Source organism: Trichechus manatus, unplaced genomic scaffold (genome assembly GCF_000243295.1).
Source record: "Trichechus manatus latirostris isolate Lorelei unplaced genomic scaffold, TriManLat1.0 scaffold00083, whole genome shotgun sequence".
NCBI classification, from domain to species: Eukaryota; Metazoa; Chordata; class Mammalia; order Sirenia; family Trichechidae; genus Trichechus; species Trichechus manatus.
Genome location: NW_004444019.1, coordinates 9,875,074 through 9,883,878, shown reverse-complemented (window position 1 = coordinate 9,883,878; position 8,805 = coordinate 9,875,074). Strand labels below are relative to the sequence as shown.

The 8,805-nt window shown below is 36.9% G+C and overlaps 1 non-coding gene across 1 annotated transcript; it reads left to right on the top strand.

The window, feature by feature from the left end:
- The first annotated feature begins 7,888 nt into the window (after positions 1 to 7,888).
- On the top strand, positions 7,889 to 7,995 carry LOC111821429 (U6 spliceosomal RNA). Its single transcript, XR_002824856.1, has one exon. It is a non-coding gene; the product is annotated as a U6 spliceosomal RNA (small nuclear RNA).
- Positions 7,996 to 8,805: the final 810 nt, after the last annotated feature.

Here is an 8,805-nt window from a genome sequence, read left to right as displayed (position 1 = left end):
GTTAACAACCCCATGACATATCAAGACTCTCTCTTCTCGACCTTGGAGGACCTTTTTTTTTTTTGGTGAAAATATACATAGCCAAAGATACACTGTTTCAAAAATTTCTACATGTACAATTCAGTGACATTGATTACATTCTTCAAGTTGTGCTGCCATTCTCACTATCCCTTTCCAAATTATTCCATCATCATTAACTTCAACTCACTGCCCCCTAGGCTTCCAATCAAGCCCCCTGAGTTGCTGTTGTCAATTTGATCTCACATAGATAATTCTTTTTTTTTTTTTTGTAATTTAGATGAAAGTTTACAGAACAAATAGTTTCTCATTAAACAGTTAGTACACATATTGCCGTATGACAATGGTTAACAAGCTCATGACATGTCAACACTGTCCCTTCTCAATCTTGGGTTCCCTATTACCAGATTTGCTGTCTCCTCTTGCCTTTTAGTCTTTGTCCCTGGGCTGCTGTGCCTCATTAGTCCCGTTGTCTTTTATGGGCCTGTCCATCCCCGGCTGAATGGTGAACCTCAGGAGTGACTTCGCCACAGAGCTAAAAGGGTGTCCAGGGGCCATACTCTTGGGGTTTCTCCAGTCTCTGTCAGGCCAGTAAGTCTTGTCTTTTTTTGTGAGTTAGAATTTTGTTCTACATCCTTCTCCAGCTCTGTCCAGAACCCTCTGTTGTGACCCCGTCAGAGCAGTTGGTGCTGGTAGCTGGGCAACATCTAGCTGTACTGGACTCAGTCTGGTGGAGGCCGTGGTAGCTGTGACCCATTAGTCCTTTGGACTAATCTTTTCCTTGTATCCTGTTCTCTTCATTCTCCCTTGCTCTCGAAGGGGTGAGACCAGTGGAGTATCTTAGATGGCTGCTTACAGGCTTTTAAGACCCCAGACGCTACTCACCAAGTTAGAATGTAGAACATTTTGTTTATAAACTGTGTTATGCCAATTGAGCTAGAGGTTCACTGAGACCATGCTCCCCACAGCCCTCTGCCCAGCAATTCAGTCCCTCGAGGAGTTTGGATGTGTCTATTTAGCTTCCATGACCTTGCATTGTACAAGTTGTACTGGCTTCCCCAGTATTGTGTACTGTCTCACCCTTCACCAAAGTTACCACTTACCTATTGTCTATTTAGTTGAAGGGAAATTTCTTAACATAATAAAGGGCATCTATGCAAAACCAACGGCCAACATCATTTTTAATGGAGAGAGGCTTAAAATATTCCCCTTGAGAACAGGAACAAGACAAGTATAGCTTTTATCTCCACTCCTATTTAACCTTGTCCTGGAAGTACTAGCAGAACAATAAGGCAAGAAAAAGAAATAAAGGGCATCCAAATTGGTAATGAAGAAGTTAAACTACCCCTATTTAAGGATGATATGATACTATACATAGAAAACCCGAAAGACTCCATGAGAAAACTAGTGGAACTAATAGAAAGATTCAGCAGAGTAGCAGGATACAAGATCAACATACAAAAATCAGTTGGAGTCCTACATGCCAATAAAGATAACAATGAAAAGGAAATCAGGAAAACAATACCATTTATGATAGCACCTAAAAAAATAAAATAGTTAGGAATAAATCTAACCAGGGATGTGAAAGACCTATACAAAGAAAACTACAAACCACTATTGCAAGAAACCAAAAGAGATCTACATAAATGGAAAAACATATCACGCGCGTGCATAGATAGACTCAACATTGTGAAAATGACAATTCTACCCAAAGCATTCTATAAATACAATGCAATCCAGATCCAAATACCAACAACATTCTTTAAAGAGATGGAAAAACTAATCATTAACTTTATATGGAAAGGGAAAAAGCCTGGGATAAGTAAAGCACTACTGAAGAAGAAGAATTAAGTTGGAGGACTCGCACTACCTGACCTCAGAACCTACTATACAGCCATTGTAATCAAAACAGCCTGGTACTGGTAAAATGACAGATACATTGAGCAGTGGAACAGAATTGAGAACCCAGACGTAAATCCATCCACCTACGATCACCTGATTTTCGACAAGGGCCCGAAGTCCATCAAATGGGGAAAAGACAGTCTTTTTAACAAATGGTGCTGGCAAAACTGGATGTCTATCTGCAAAAAAATGAAACAGGAGCCATACCTCACACCATATACAAAAATTAATTCAAAATGGATCAAAGATCTAAATATAAAGCCAAAAACTATGAAGTTCATAGAAGAAAAAATAGAATCAGCACTACAGGCCCTAATAAACAGCATTAACAGGATACAAACCATAATCAAGAACACACAAATTCCAGAAGATAACTGGGATCTTCTAAAAATTAAACACTTATGCCCATCCAAAGTCTTCACCAAAAGAACAAAAAGAGAATCTACAGACAGGGAAAAGATTTTTGGACATTACAGTTTAGACAAAGGTCTAATCTCTAAAATGTACAAGAAAATCCAATGCCTCTACAACAAAAAGACAAATACTCCAATTAAAAAATGGGCAAAGGAAATGAACAGACACTTCATCCAAGAAGACATTGAAGTGGTCAACAGACACTTGAGGGAATGCTCGCAATCACTAGCCATGAAATAAATGCAAATCAAAACCACAATGAGCCCCATCTCATCCAGCATTACTGGCATGAATCAAAAAAACTGGAAATAATAAATGTTGGAGAGGCTAAGGGGAAACTGGAACTCTTATGCACTGCTGGTGGGAAAGCAAATTGATACAACAATTTTGGAAAATGATATGGTGCTTCCTTAGAAAGCTAGAAATAGAAATACCATACAATCCAGCAATCCCACTTTTAGGAATATATCCTAGAGAAATAAGAGTCTTACATGAATAGACATATGCATACCCATGTTCATTGCAGCATTGTTCACAATAGCAAAAAGATGGAAAAAACCCAGATACCCATCAACAGATGAATGGATAAACAAACTATGGTACATACACACAATGGAGTATTATGCAATGATGAAGAACAATGATGAATCTGTGAAGCATCTCATAACATGGATGAAACTGGAGGACATTATGCTGAGTGAGATAAGTCAGTCACAAAAGGACAGATATTGTATGAGACCACTACTATAAAAATTCATGAAAAATTTTACACACACAAAGAAACAATTTTTGATGGTTACAAGGCATCGGAGGGGTAGGGGTGGGGAATAAATACTAAATAGACAATAGATAAGTGGTAACTTTGGTGAACGGTAAAACAGTACACAATACTGAGGAAGCCAGTACAACTTGTACAAGGCAAGGTTATGGAAGCTCCATAGACACATCCAAACTTCCTGAGGGACCGAACTGCTGGGTGGAAGGCTGTGAGGACCATGGTCTTGAGGAACATCTGGCTCAACTGGCATAACATAGTTTATAAAGAAAATGTTCTACATTCTACCTTGGTGAGTAGTGTCTGGGGTCTTTAAAGCCTGTGAGCAGCCACCTAAGATACTCCACTGGTGTCACTCCTTCGAGAGCAAGGGAGAATGAAAAAAACAAGATACAAGGGAAAGATTAGTCCAAAGGACTAATGGACCACAGCTACCATGGCCTCCACCAGACTGAGTCCAGTACAACTAGATGGTGACCGGCTACCACCACTGACTGCTCTGACAGGGTTCACAACAGAGGGTACCCGACCAAGCTTGAGAAAAAAGTAGAACAAAATTCTAACTCACAAAAAAAGACCAGACTTGCTGGCCTGACGGACTGGAGAAACCCCGAGAGTGTGGCCTCCTGACACCCTTAGCTCAGTAATGAAGACAGCCCCAAGGTTCACCCCTCAGCCAAAGATTAGACAGCCCCATAAAACAAAATGAGATAATGGGGAACAACAGCCCAGGGGCAAGGACTAGAAGGCAGGAGGGGACAGGAAAGCTGGTGTCGACATGTCGTGGGTTGTTAACCAGTGTCATAAAACAATATGTGTACTGTTTAATGAGAAACAATTTGTTCTGTAAACCTTCATCTGAAGTACAATAAAAAAATTTAAAAAAAAAGAAATTAAGACAATTGTTACATGTATATCTTTGTTTACTAAATATTTAACATAATTCTATTATCTATTTTCAAGTTTAGAACAACTTTCTAATGACATATTTACTGTTTCTAATGACTTACAGTTAACGGTTAAAGAGCATCATAGAAATTTATGTTTCTATGTCTAAGTTCAGAAATTCTCTATTTCTAGATTCACATTATAAGTGAGTTAGACATAGGTGTTTAAAAGAGTAATAAAAATCATCACAACAGTGCAAAAAATCATTATAGAATACATGATAGTGACTTACACATAGGTGACCTGAGAACACACAAAAAGAATACATAACAGCAAGCATAGTTGTGAAACATTAGAGGTATTGTCATTTTAAATTAGAAACAAGATAAAGATGATTGCTATCACCATTTTTAGTCAACATTTTACTGGAAGTTTTAGCCATTGCAATAAGTAAAATGGTACACAGAAAGAAAGAGATGCAGCTATCTGTATTTGCAGATGATATGATTACATGGAAAATCAATTAAAATATACAAATTATTTAAAATACTGAGAATTCAAGAACTTTTACTGGTTATGAGATCAGCATACAAAATAAATATCAAATAAATACACTAATAATAACCACTAAGAAAATATAAAAGCAAAAAAAAAAGACTCTATTCAAAATAGCTATAGATGCTAGGATCCTATCTAACAAAATATGGGTGGGAAGACTTGAGAACATAAAGTAGAGATTTCCCCAAAATTCATCTATAAAATCAAGATGATCATAATCAATATTCTAACATGTTTTTTTAAGGAATTTGACATAGGTATCCTAAAATCCATTTGGAAAGTAAAAGGACCAGGAATACCCAAGACAATCCTGAAGATGATGAGCGTAAAAGGAGACTTGCCCTATCAAACAGCACTTTTTATATTCACAGTAATTAAAACAGTTATGTATTAGCCAATGATAGACAAATTGACAAAGGGTACAGACCCAACCCAAGGTTGAGAAGGGACAGTGTTGACCTGTCGTGAGGTTGTTAACCATTGTCATAGAACAGTATGCGTACTATCTGTTTAATGAGAAACTATCTGTTCTGTAAACCTTCATCTAAAGTACAATAAAAAAATTTAAAAAAAAAAGAAACAGACCTAGACATTTCTCAAAAATTGTTGTGTAATGAAAGCATCATTACAAATTAGTGCAGGAAGAACGCATTCTCCAAAAATGGTACAGGGGAAATTGGTTTTCTTTGTGGGGGGAGAAAATCAGATGTCTACCTCCACCATATACAAAAAATAAATTTCCAGTTTATTAAATACTTAGAAGTGAAAACAAAGACTCTTCAAAGAAAATTGTAAAAAATACCTTTATGAGTTTGATGTAGGGGAGATTTTCTTAAATGAGACTCAGCCAATCTTTAAAAAAAAAAGATTGATAAACATGACTACATTAAGTTTAAAAATAAAAACCTTTTTCATGTCTACAGATACTATGAATACAATGAAAAGACAAAGTATAGGCCAGGAAAAGAAGTTTGCAAAGGCTCTGAGTTGTGTTTTCAGTGTACATAAAATCAATTCATATCACATTTGATCTTTTTTTATTTAAATGAACAGCTCTCTTGAATAATAGATGTTGTATCTCCACCTGACCAATGTCCTAATTTCTCTACTTTCTAAGCCTAATATACTGTTATTTCATGTGTTTTTTTTTTTTAAAAAAAAAAAAAAAAAACTTAAACTCTTACTAATTTTACATCAAAGACATTGGTTGTCATTCTTCCACTGTTAAAAACATTTTTATAGTATTAACCAGAATAGCTCCTGCCATTTCTGAAGGGTTGAGTAAACGCAAATCAAATGAAATATAATGCTACAGACTTAGCCCTAATGTTAACAAAGATGAATAGTCTATCAGTGACAACCTGTGAGCTCGGCTCCACGCCAGAATTAAGTGCAAACGAAGAGAACTCTCATAGGAGCTACGTGTGCTTTGGGAGCTACACTGTCCTGTGTGATGTCCTTAGGCCCAGGCCCACGTTATCAGGAGTGCACGCCCAGTTACATTTTCTATCCTAACCTTACTCCTTAATTATTTGGCAAAAACAGTTTTTCCAGACCAGTAGTAAAGACTTTTCAGAATTAGCTGAGGAATGGTAGTGTAGGAGCACAGGGAGTCTAAATTAATAGCGGTGTTACACTCCCATTTCTAGAACCATATGGTTAAAATATGTGGAAGGGAAAGGCAGCATATGGTTTATTTCTATCCCTAGAAAGTTCAATTTAGTAGTGACATACTTGGTAGCAGTTTGAAATGGAGAGATAATGTTTGAAGAAGCCCAAGAGAGGTTGTACTATTAAATTCCAATGACATAATAGTGCAAAAGAGGTCTCACTGAGTGCCACCCCCCCCACCCCAACATGATAGGAATAAACAAGGAATTAGAGAAACTGGGGCATGGAGACGGGAAATCCTTAGTAGTGAAGTGATCCCTAGTATTCAGTGACATTTACAAAAGAAGAAGTAAACAAAAAGAATCATCAACAACAAAATTTATAAACTTCCACTGCGCTTCAATTACAATCTGAGTCACAACGGAGTAACTACATTCAGTTAAGTGACAGTAAGAATACACCATGTTCTATCCAATGCAGAATGTGCTTTTTCTAGCATTTTTGTTTGCCTACATAATTATAGCACCTGCATGCTTTTTGGTACCAATACAAGGTGCCTCATACCTTAAAGAGTTTGGACTGGGATGGAGGAGAAAATTTTGCTGTTTATGTACTCATGTTCATACACCATTTTATAAGGTTTGGCCAGTTGCTTTTTAATCTGTCAATATAAATGTCCAAATTTGGATAACAAATTATATAGGTCTGTGGGTAAGTAAGGAGCCCTGGTGGCACAGTGGTTAAGAGTTCAAGCTGCTAACCAAAAGGGCGGCAGCTCGAATCCACCAGGTGCTCCTTGGAAACCTATGGAACAGTTCTACTCTGTCCTGCAGGGTCGCTATGAGTTGAAATCTGCTCAACGGTAACAGGTTTTCGGTTTTGGTGGGTAAGTAAAAAAGCCCTGATGGCGCACTGGTTAAGCAGTCGGCTGTTTACCGGAAGGTCGCGGGTTTGAACCCCCAGCCTCTCCCTGGGAGAAAGATGTAGCAGTCGGCTTCCATAAAGATTTACAACCTTGGAAACCCTATGGGCAGTTCTAGTTTGTCCTATATGGTTGCTACGAGTCGGAATCCGCTTGATGGCAATAAGTTTGGTTTGATTGGTTTGTAGGTGAGTAGGCAAGAACGATGTGTGTGTGTGTGTGTTTACTCGTCTAACATTCATCTGATTACAAGTGTGTCTCTAGAGGCAGTGTTGCTCAGTAGAAACTAAAAACTAAGCAGGTTTTGAAACCAGATGAACCTGTATTGAATCCTGCTTCTGTCACTTATATATTGGATGATCTGAACAAGTTTCTTGGTGAGTTGCAGTTTTCTCACTTGTGAAATAGAAATTATAATATCTACCAGACAATAGTTATAAAAATTAAGGTTTGCTTACATGTGTAATGTGCATGGCACTGAACAGACAATAAATGTCTTCTCTGTTGGGTAGGATAAGCTGATAATTTTAAGTATTTTTACAAACTTTTAAATCTTTGAAATGCTAATATCTGAAAGAACTGAAATGTGTTTGCAATTAGGTATTTAATCTTTTGAAAGAAAATTCCTCAAAATATGATTAACTATTTTGTTCATATTACATTCAGCTTAAAGTTTGTGTTTATTATAATTAAAACTTATTGAAGCTATAAAATTGGTTCAAATGCTATTTATATGAATTTTTACCTAGACAGCACCACATCTATCAAGAATGTATTATTGTACCTCAAAAAGATCTTGAGTGCTTACTTCGGCAGAACATGTACTAAAATTGGAATGATACAGAGAAGACTAGCATGGCCCCTGTGCAAGGATGATACACAGATTTGTGAAACATTCTATATTTTTGCAGGAAGGGACAGGAAAATTGGATGAATGGAAATGGAGAACCCGGGGTCGAGAAGGGGAGAGGTTGACACATTGTGGGGTTGGCAACCAATGTCACAAAACAATTTGTGTTTTAATTGTTTAATGAGAAAATAATTTGCTCTGTAAACTTTCACCTAAAGCACAAAAAAAGAAAGATCTTCTGAGTCTTGTGAAATACTGAGCAGTTTCTTGAATGAAAATCTAGAATCCAGAGAATTTTGGATTCTGAGTTTAACTTTCTTTATGAAATTTTAATTTTAGAGCCACACACAATAGATTAGAATATAAAATCTTTATCAACAGATTCAAAGCCTTTGTTTTAGAGAAACCCAGGTCATTCATTCATTCAATTGTTTATTCATTCATCCAATCAACAAATATTTATGAAGAGCCAAACAGATTTTAATTATTACTGTATTTGGTCACTAGAGAAACAAGTAGCTCACAAATCAGGAGCCGTCTACCTCTATCTCTTCCCATCACCCAACTGCTATCCTCTATTTAAGCCTCTTCTCAATTATTAATTCCTCCATGAAGTCAAATTTCTATAGAAAATTAGCAAATTCTCCTTGTCACCCCCTTATCTTATCGCAGAACAACTCATTCCTCCATAGATACACATTCTACTGAACATATTAATAACTTGCGTATTTATCAGAATAACTCCTGCAATATTTTCTGGGTATCTGCCTTGTTAGTATTGCAAAAGCAGTGCTCAGAGGTCAGTTTATAGCAATAAATGCACACATCCAAAAAGACAAAAGGCTCATAATCAAAGCATTAACCCTA